This window comes from Belonocnema kinseyi, chromosome 6 (assembly GCF_010883055.1).
Source record: "Belonocnema kinseyi isolate 2016_QV_RU_SX_M_011 chromosome 6, B_treatae_v1, whole genome shotgun sequence".
Taxonomy (NCBI): Eukaryota; Metazoa; Arthropoda; class Insecta; order Hymenoptera; family Cynipidae; genus Belonocnema; species Belonocnema kinseyi.
Genome location: NC_046662.1, coordinates 49169793 through 49179555, shown reverse-complemented (window position 1 = coordinate 49179555; position 9763 = coordinate 49169793).

The following is a 9763-nucleotide window of genomic DNA, read 5'->3' as shown; positions in this document are numbered from 1 at the left end:
ATCGACTCGGGATACTTATAAGATACTACCATGATTTTTTCAGATTTTTTGGTCCAAAAATAAATTAGGCCAAAATCCGGCCTTACCGACCCTCCCCCTTTCTTGTTTTAAAATTTATCTTTTTGAGTCAAAAATTCAACTATTTGTTTGACAATTTTTGAAATTCGTTAAAAATTCTTTTTATTCGGTTTAAAATAAACAACGAGGTTTTAAAGAGGAACTACTTTCTTAAAACCTAAATGATTGTTTTATCTTTCCTAAAAAGTTTAATTTTTGGTTAAGAATTCTTGAATTTTATTGATAATTCGTCTTGTTTGGTAATAAATTAATCTTTTTGTTTAAAAATTCGTCTTTTTAATCGGAAATTCAACTGTTTGGTTCAGAATTCTTGAATTCTGTAAAAAAAAAAGTGGTTTTTTCTTTAGAAAATTAAACTTTTTGTTTAAAAATACATCTTTTTTAGTTGAAAAATCAACGGCTTGGTTAAGAATTCTTGAATTACATTGAAAATTCGACCTTTTTGTTGATAAATTAATCTCTATGTTTAAAATTCACTTTTTTAGTTAAAAATTCAACCTTTCGGTTGACAATTCTTACATTTGATTTAAAATTTGTTCTTGTCGTTAAAAAATAAAATAGTTACTTAAAATTTTTTAAAAAGTTTTGTTCTTAAAAATTTAACTTGTTGGTTATGATTTCTTGAAATTTATGTTAAAAAGTCGTCTTTTTCGTAGTAAATTAATCTTTTGGTTTAAAAACTTATCCTTCTTAGTTGAAACTTAAGCTTTTTGTTTAAAAATTCATGTTTTCAGTTGAAAATTCGACTGTTTGGTTGAGAATTCTTAAATTTTGTTAAAAATGCGTGTTTTGGTACAACAGTATTTTTTTGTTTGCAAATTCATCTTCTTGGTTATAAAATTTAAAACTAGGTTTTAAAGTTCAACTATTTTCTTGAAAATAGAATAAAATTTCAACTTTTTGGTTGAGAATTCTGGAATCTTATTGAAAGCTCGTTTATTTTGGTCGAAAAATAATATTTTTGTTTAAAAAGTAATCTTTTTTGATACAAATTTAATATCTATGTTTTAAAGTTGAAATAAGTTCTCAAAAATGTATTTTTTGTTTGACTATTTAAGGTTCTAGTAAAAACTTAATTTTTTTGGTTGGAAATTAAACTATTTTGTTGAAAATTCCTTTTCCTTTTGTTAAAAAATTACTATGCTAATTGAAAATTTACTTATTTTATTCTTTGTCAAAATTGGATTTTTTTTAAGTAAACGTCTAACTTTTTGTTAAACTTCAACTATTTTGTTAAAAATTCGTTTTTTTGTTAGAAAATTAATCTAGTTTAGTTGAAAATTCAATTTCTAGCTTGAGAGTTCTTATGTTCTGTTTGAAATTCGTATTTTTTGGTATTAAATTAACTTTCTTAAATTAAAATTTCATATTTTTCATTTGATCATTCAACGGTTTTTTATAGAAATATCGCCATTAGTATTGGAAGTTTAGTAATTTTTGTAAAAAATTAATTATTTGGTAGAAAAATCACTTGTTTTCGGTAGAACATTAAACTTTTTCTTTTAAAATTCATCTTTTTTAGTGGAAATTCAACTCTCTGGTTAAAAATCCTTGAATTTGATTAAAGAATCGTTTTTTCGGTTAAAAATGAAACAGGTTTCAAATTTGAATTCCTTTCTTAAAAATTAAAAAAATTATTTTTTTTTCTTAAAAGTGAACTTTTTGATTGAGAATTCTATAATTTTATTGAAAATTCGTTTTTTTTATATAATTAATATTTTTGTTTAAAAATTCATCTATTTTAGTTAAAAATTCAACTTTTAGATTGAGAGTTCTGGAATTTTGTTAAAAATTCGTTTTTTTTACCAAATTAATTTGTACATTGGGAATTCTTCTTTTTTGGTAGGAATTTAACTTTTTTTAAATTAAAATTTCATATTTTTTATTTAACAATTGAATAGTATTGTATAGAAATGTTGTCATTCAAAATTGAAAGTACAATTATTTAGTAAAAAGATCAACGATTTGTTAGAAAGTTAGTTGTTTAAAATAGTTTCAAATTATTGTTTCGAATTAAAAGTTTAACTCTTCCGTTTTTGGTTGAAACTTTACCGTTATTAGTTTAAAAATTTAATAATACTCGGATTATCTGTCACATAAACTTCTATTAGGCAAATTTAAACACTTACTCTGAAAATAACTTTTTTATTTGGATTAATGATTTATTACCGATGTGTATAATTCGTCACACAGTCACGTAGACAATATAGGCATTTAAAATCGCATTTTACCGAAAGGATACTTTACTTTTGGTGGTGGGGGTGGGGGGGCCATAACCAAATCAACTATTGTCAATCTGGGGGGTGGGGGTAGAAATTCTAATAATAAAGCCAAACTAGAATTAGGATTAACGGCAATATTGAGAGCGGCATTATTGAGAATGTGGACTGTATTAAAAATTAATAATTTATATAATTTATTTCATTCAAATATATTTTCAAGGTGCAGGAGAGCCAAGCGAGGCACAAATGCCCGAAATGGCAAGACAACTTCAGCCTATCAGGACATTTAAATATCGACCTGCACCATTTTTTACTATTTTATTCAGGGAAATTAATAATAAACGTGTTCGATTCGATGAAGATACAACTTTGGTAGCGAGGGATAATATCGTCTTTGGATGGCTTCATAAAGGAGTTATTCTACCAATAATTGATAAATTTGGCATGGCGTTTGCATATGATTGGACAGCGAAATTAGTAATTTACAAAGAACTTTCCGATCTTGAAGGCATGGGTTTGTACACTCAATTTCCTCCTCGATCCAGAAACAGTCGCCCCACAAATAGCCAGGCATATACTTCGGAATCTAGTATTTTATCAAGAAGATCCATAAATGAAAGTGGACTCAATTAATTTAATTGAAACAACCCTTGTAGAAATTGTTCTATGGCCCAGACTGGGGCCAGACAAGGACAAATCTGGCACAGATCTGGAAAATGGACGTGGACCCGATCGCTGATTAAATACACGGCCTGACCGGAACCAGATCTGGCGCCCGATCTGGCCCCTACTAATTTCCCGTTGAGAGCCATTTTTTAAATTTATAATTTTTATTTTCGTCTGAATTAATGTTCTAAGTTAATTTAATTTAATAAAGGATAGACGAAAATCAGACAAAAATGTAGACTTTTTATCCATTTGGAGGTTTTAAGCCTTATAAACAATTCAATAATTTGACAGCAGGGCAATTTCCCTAAATCGGAACTAGGTGGCGTTGCAATACTTAACCAGTCCAGCTTAGGTCTGGGCTATTGAATTATCCCAATTTGGCCCCAAAGATAGTAAACCGATAAGGACCAGATCGGTAATCATTTCAGGATTACTTGAAAATTTGTTCTTTATTTTACATGAATTTTAATTCTCAGCTACCCTGAAAAATATGTGGCGGTTTTAATTATGTGACGATTTTGAATTTTCTGTTTGAAATTAAAGATCATTAAATGCTATAGAACTTGACTCTCCGAACCTTTTTCTCATCTATTTTGTTATTAATAATTTTTCCAGTCAAAATATTAACAAAGGCTTATTTTCGGTAAAATTTTTTTTGCTAAACGTGCTTCCCATTTATGTAGGAATGATATTTTAAAAAAAAATAATGCAAAAGTTTATAATAATGACTGTGATAAACAATTTTTGTGGTAAAATAATAAAATTTGAGATTTTTCAAATTATAATTTCCTTCAATGGCCAGAACGAATTCTGGTATTCCTTAAAATAATAAATATTTAATAATATTTGATAAAATTTAACAATTAAAATTTTTGTAAACAAATTAGATAAACAAATTTTAAATGTTGGCCCTTTCGCATAGCAATTTTTTTTGCTCTGAAAATGTTTTAAGCTATTGGACGAATGACTGTTAGTCACAAAAATATTAGAAGAGTTAACATTAACCACTGTTATTAACAATTCTTGTGACAACATATTTAAACTTAAGGTTTTATCAAATTTAAATTTTCTTTGATGGCCAAGTCGGTGGGTTATTGTCAAAAGATTTTGTATTGAGTGAATCTTAGCATGCAGTGTTATGAATTATTTCCAATCTATTACGATTGAAAACCCGACTTTTTCCAAGTGAAACTGCCAACATTGGGGCATTTTTATGTAAATTGTTTATAAACAAAAAAATAATTTTTATAACTTTAACAAATAATAAAATCAATAATATGAGCAAAATAAATCACAAAAATATAAAGTTCGAACTGCTTTCAAAATGTATCTCAAAATTAAATTTTATTCATATTCAACTACATATTTTCATGACTTTTTCTTTTTTAAATAATTAGTAATAGTTAGACTTATTTTTTAATCTTTTTGTTTTGTTTATTTGCAAAGAGCATCAACTTTTTAATTATTTTTGCTTTTTCTTAATGCAATTCAATGAAAAAGACAGACCTACTTTTTGTGGCGCCATCTGTTCGATTAGTTTAACCGACAATTGCCCTTCGGATCGTTAGAAAACAGAAAAGTGGGGGCGATGCATGGGGCTGAACGGGACCGTTTTCTAAATACGCCAACGACGCCAACCATCCATTTATTTACGGCGGGGAAGAAATATTCCTAGGCGTTCTGAGAGCTAATTGGCTGGCTAACTCACGATTCAGAGCGCAAGGAGAGAGCAGGGTCGTTGCTATTTCTTTGAGTGCCCAGAGCATTGTCTCAAATAAATGTTGTTTAATATCAATTGATAATTAGCAAGTGAAAGTTTTGGGAATTATACACGACAGATTATTCAACAAACACGGAGAATAAATATGATATATTAAATCAATCTTTACCGAATTTCGTCATCGTTTATCTAGTGATTCATGAAATTATTATTTAAAAATGTGCAAAATTCGGGAAAATTAAATCAAGAATCCAACGACAAAATTTGGACAACCACCATAAAATGTTCCTATTGAAATTTAAAAAAAGATAACCATTTTTTCCTAAAAAAGAAAAAAAAAATTATTTTTTGGAACAAAATACAAAATTGGAAAGAAAAAATTAGAAGGAAACCAACCTTATCCCCTCCTTTCTCTTTTTTATTTATTTCTTAAATCTTTCTAAATACTCTAGATGTTTTTATTTTTTATTCTCGGGTGTCAGGAAGAGAGCATCGTGGTTTTGTTGCTGTCCCTGTCTGCTCGAATTTTTTGTCACATTCATTTGATTATCGGACGCTAAATAGGATTTAAAATTTTATTTTAAGGTCATGTGACGAGTGGGTCACGTGACCAGCTTCCTACCTTAGTGACACTTTTTTATTTCCTCACTGATTTTCACACGAAGCAACACATTATGTTGAAAATTTGGGATAATAAATAAGAAGCACTAATTTGAATAATTAAGAAAAAATCAAACAAATATTATTTATGAAAAAAAACTTTCTTCATAATTATACAAATTTAGGACCAGAGCCACCTTTCTTAGTGTTTCTTATTTATTATCCCAAATTTTCTACTCGATGTGGTTCTTCGTGTGAAAATAAGTTAGTAACTAAAAAGTGTCAGTAAGGTAGAAATCTGGCCACGTGAGTCGCTCATCACATGGCCTTAATCTCATTAAAAATTCTTTAATTTTTATTATCGTTTATATTCAGGTTTGTAAATAAAACTTTCGTTTCTCACGGTTGTCAACATTTTTAAACTACAAAATTGAGAACTTTTGAAAAACTTGTTTGAGAAATTAGCACTCAACTTCACTAAAAAAACTTAGGAATTTCCCTAACTATCAAATTCCGGAATGTAAACAATTCAAGAATTATTTAACAACAAAATAATAAATCAAATAAGCCACTTTTATTTGATCAATATACTTTTTTTTACTCATGTATTATTTAAAGATTTTTTTCGATATGCTTCAATTCAATAATATTAGAAATTGGCAGGAATCTTATTATTCCGGAAATTTCCATTTTGGGAATTTGAAATTGTCGGTAGTGGTACAATTTCGTACATTTTCTATTCAGAATACTTTTTTCACAATTTCGATATGTTTTAAGAGCATACAAAAATATGGTTAAAATTCATAGTAAAAATTTTAATGAGGATTATTTTGAAAAAATTAGTTTCAGAGAATATTTAAAATGATTTTTAAAATGTTAACAAAATTTCCAAAATAATTGAAAAAGAATTTCAAAAATTCGAAGGGAATTTTTATATTCATTAATTTGCAAAAATTTGAAAAAAAATCAAAACTAAATAAAGATGTTTCAAGGTTTTTAAGGATTTTGGAAGGTTTCAAGATAATAAACTATTTTTCTTAAGATTTCTTAAAAAATTTCGCAAACGCGGTATTAATTAATTTTTTAAATTCTATTTTTCAATGTTCTAACATTTCGCATTAAATTGAAGATAATGTTTATGAAACTTTACAACAGTGACATACATTGGAATTCATTAACGAACTCAAAATTATTTCTAAAATGCATTAAATAAAATGTTTTCTTTCAAATTATAAGAATTTAATTGGAATAAGATTACGAGAAATATATTTTTTTTTTATAAATTTGAATTTCGCGGCATGCAGAAGCCGTACACGCGTCAAAGCGGGTGAATCCCAGTCCCAGATTCCCCGGTGCTTACGAAATCACTACTGCGCATGCCAGATATATTTCTCTGCATACCGCGAAATACAAATTTATAAAAACAAATTAGTTCTTAGAATCGTATTCCAATTAAGTGTTTATAATTGGAATAAACTATATAATATACTAAATTTTGGAAGTAATCTTGAGTTCGTAAATTCTAATGTGTTTCGCTGTTGTGAAGTTTTATAAACAATATTTTCAATAAAATTCAAAATTTTTGAACATTGCAAACTAGAATCGAACAAATTTAATTATGGCTGCACTTGAAAAATTTTCAAAAGAAATTTTAAGAAAAATGGTTTATTACCTTGAAACCTTTTAAAATCCTTTAAAAACTTAGAACAATTATATTCTGCTTTTAATTTATTTGTTTATTTTGATACAATTAATAAATATAAAAATTCTCGAATCTTGGAATTCCTTTTTTAACGATTCTGGAAATCTTTTGAAATTTGCACAAATCTTTCTAAATACTTTCGATATTCTAAATATCCGAAATTTGTCTGGAATTTCTATCAACATAAATTTTAAAAAAACATAAATGAAATGTTAAAGTAAATATTTTTCAGTTATTAATTAATAAATGTATGTACTCACTTATATACTCATATATATGTTAATTTACTGCAATTTTTTTATTTATAATGTGGATTGAATCCATTCTTTATTCCTGACAACTAATTTTACCTTATATGTTATGTAAATTAATTTTTAATTATTGGCATTTATAGATTATACATAAATTAAATGAATACATGCTTCTTGTGGCCTTGATCCAAAAGGAGGTGAATTTAAAATTGATGAGGACATGGCGGACCTGCGAAAGAAATGCCATATTTATAAACAATTAAATACATTTATAAGCTCATAAACTGCATAAAAAATGATATTATGTTCATAGAAGCATTTTCATTTATTTCATTTTTATCCAATTATTTTCTTAGTTTTTTAGTGAACTTACACATTATTGTATAGTTTTTTTTTTAATTACAATAATAATAATAACACTTCATTTGTATACAAATTAAAAAAAAAATAATAGTGTTTTCAATAGAAAAGAAAAAATTCTTTTTTCCTACTTTAAAGGCTTTTCTGCCCCCTCCCCCCCTTGTGTCAAATTTTTTCCTTTAATTTAATTTAATGAACACATCAAATAAAACACAAAACATACAAACATAATGTTTTAATAGACTTCACAGCCCAACATTTTCTCAAAATAGGTGAAATAGGGCGATTTTTCACGAAAATAGGGAAACAAATTCTTTTTTATAAAATTAATGTATAGAAATAATATTGTATTCAATATGAAACACTTAAGATTTCAAGACGAAATGTTTTAGAAAACAGTTGATCTTTGTATATTGCTTACACTTGTGCACAGATTTTTTCAAACTTAAAGTCAAAACATCGACAACAGTAATTTAATGATAGTGACCTTTTTACATTCTCATCATTTATGATTGAGAAAGTATTAGAATTGTCGGAAATTTGACATCACACTTTTTCAACGGGTCTCAACGTTTCGAGACCCCCTGAATCCGAAAATCAGGTTTTCACGATGGCGTCTGTCTGTCTGTCCGTCCGGCCGCCCGTCCGTCCGTAAACACGATAACTCTCGAAAAAATAAACGAATCAAATCCATCGTTGGTAAACTTTTTCTAGGTCCTAAAAGAAACAACGAGTTCGTTAACCAGCCATTTTTGATAAAAATTCAAAAAGTGAGCGCATTTTGAAAATTTTTGAAACCACTTTTTTCTGAATTTGAAAATTCTATGTACGGATGTTTATATTATTGAAAAGAACAAGCAATTTATCCTCATGACTTTTTTCGATAAAAAGAAAATTCTCAGAGTTATAGTGTTTTCAAAATCTTTTTAATCAACCAAAATTCCAAATTTGAAGCCGAAAAACGCACGATATGAAAAAAGTCAAGAGAAGAAAAACATTTCTTTTTGAAAGCCCTAAAAGATTATCATGACCAATTTTTGGATTTTCTTCAAAAATCGAAAATTCAAATTTTAATTGGACAAAAAATAATGGAAAATAAAAAATTCCATTTTGTGGACAAACTATGTACGATACAAAAAAAGATGAATTAACAAAAATGGTTATCCTAAAAAAAAAACAATTTTTTTAAGAATCACTTCTTGATAGGACGCGTACTTTTTGTTTTATTCGTGAAAAATAACGTTAAAAAAATAAAATAAAAAAAATGTGTGGAAAAACGACAAAAGTTACGAGAAAAAAAATCCAAAAAATACTTAATTAAGTAGACAATTCAGAATATGAAGACGCATATAAATACTGCCATCTAAAAGAGATCTTTTTGATAAAGTTTTTTTCAAGCATTCCAAATGCAAAGAATAAATATCCAAGCGCGAAGCGCGAGGTAACCTATCATCGAGCGCGAAGCGAGTCACACGCTTAGCGCGCGATGAGAATGTGTCCACGAAGCGGGTAGATTTTTTTGTTAAAGCTCCTTCGGCTTTAACGAATACATTCTCATCGCATGTCTCGTGCTTCGCACTCGAATTTGTATCTCAACTTGTATATCATTTCCATAAATGTATATTATTACAATTCATAACATGCATTGATATTAAAACAGACGTAGTTTCATTGTCTTTTTTTAAAAAATGCGAATTCTTTAAAAAAGTTTTTTATTGAACATTTTACTGCAACATCTGCCGGTTTTCCAAAAACTGAATTTACTCATTTCCAATTATATTTTTAAGATTTAAACGTTTGGGGGCGGGGGTAGGAGGCGGTGAGTTTCAACCAAGAGTCATAGCTGATTAGTGTTTTATGCTGAGAATTTCAAACAACCTTCAGCAGCCTTGTGCTAGATAGGAGTTCATATGATCTCATTCTCACATTCCCGGCCCGCAGTGGGTGAAACATTCCATTTTTGGTTAAAAAAAACGTATGGCCCACAAATATTAAGCGATTTGAACAAAAAAAATTTGAAAAAAGCTGTTAAGATTTCTAAGAGAGTTGTCGAGTATGATCTTTCAATTAGGTATTCAATTTTTTTATAAATAAACAAACAAATATGACGAAAAAATGGCCATTTTATCTATTTGACGTTCACAGTGCTTATCAATAATAG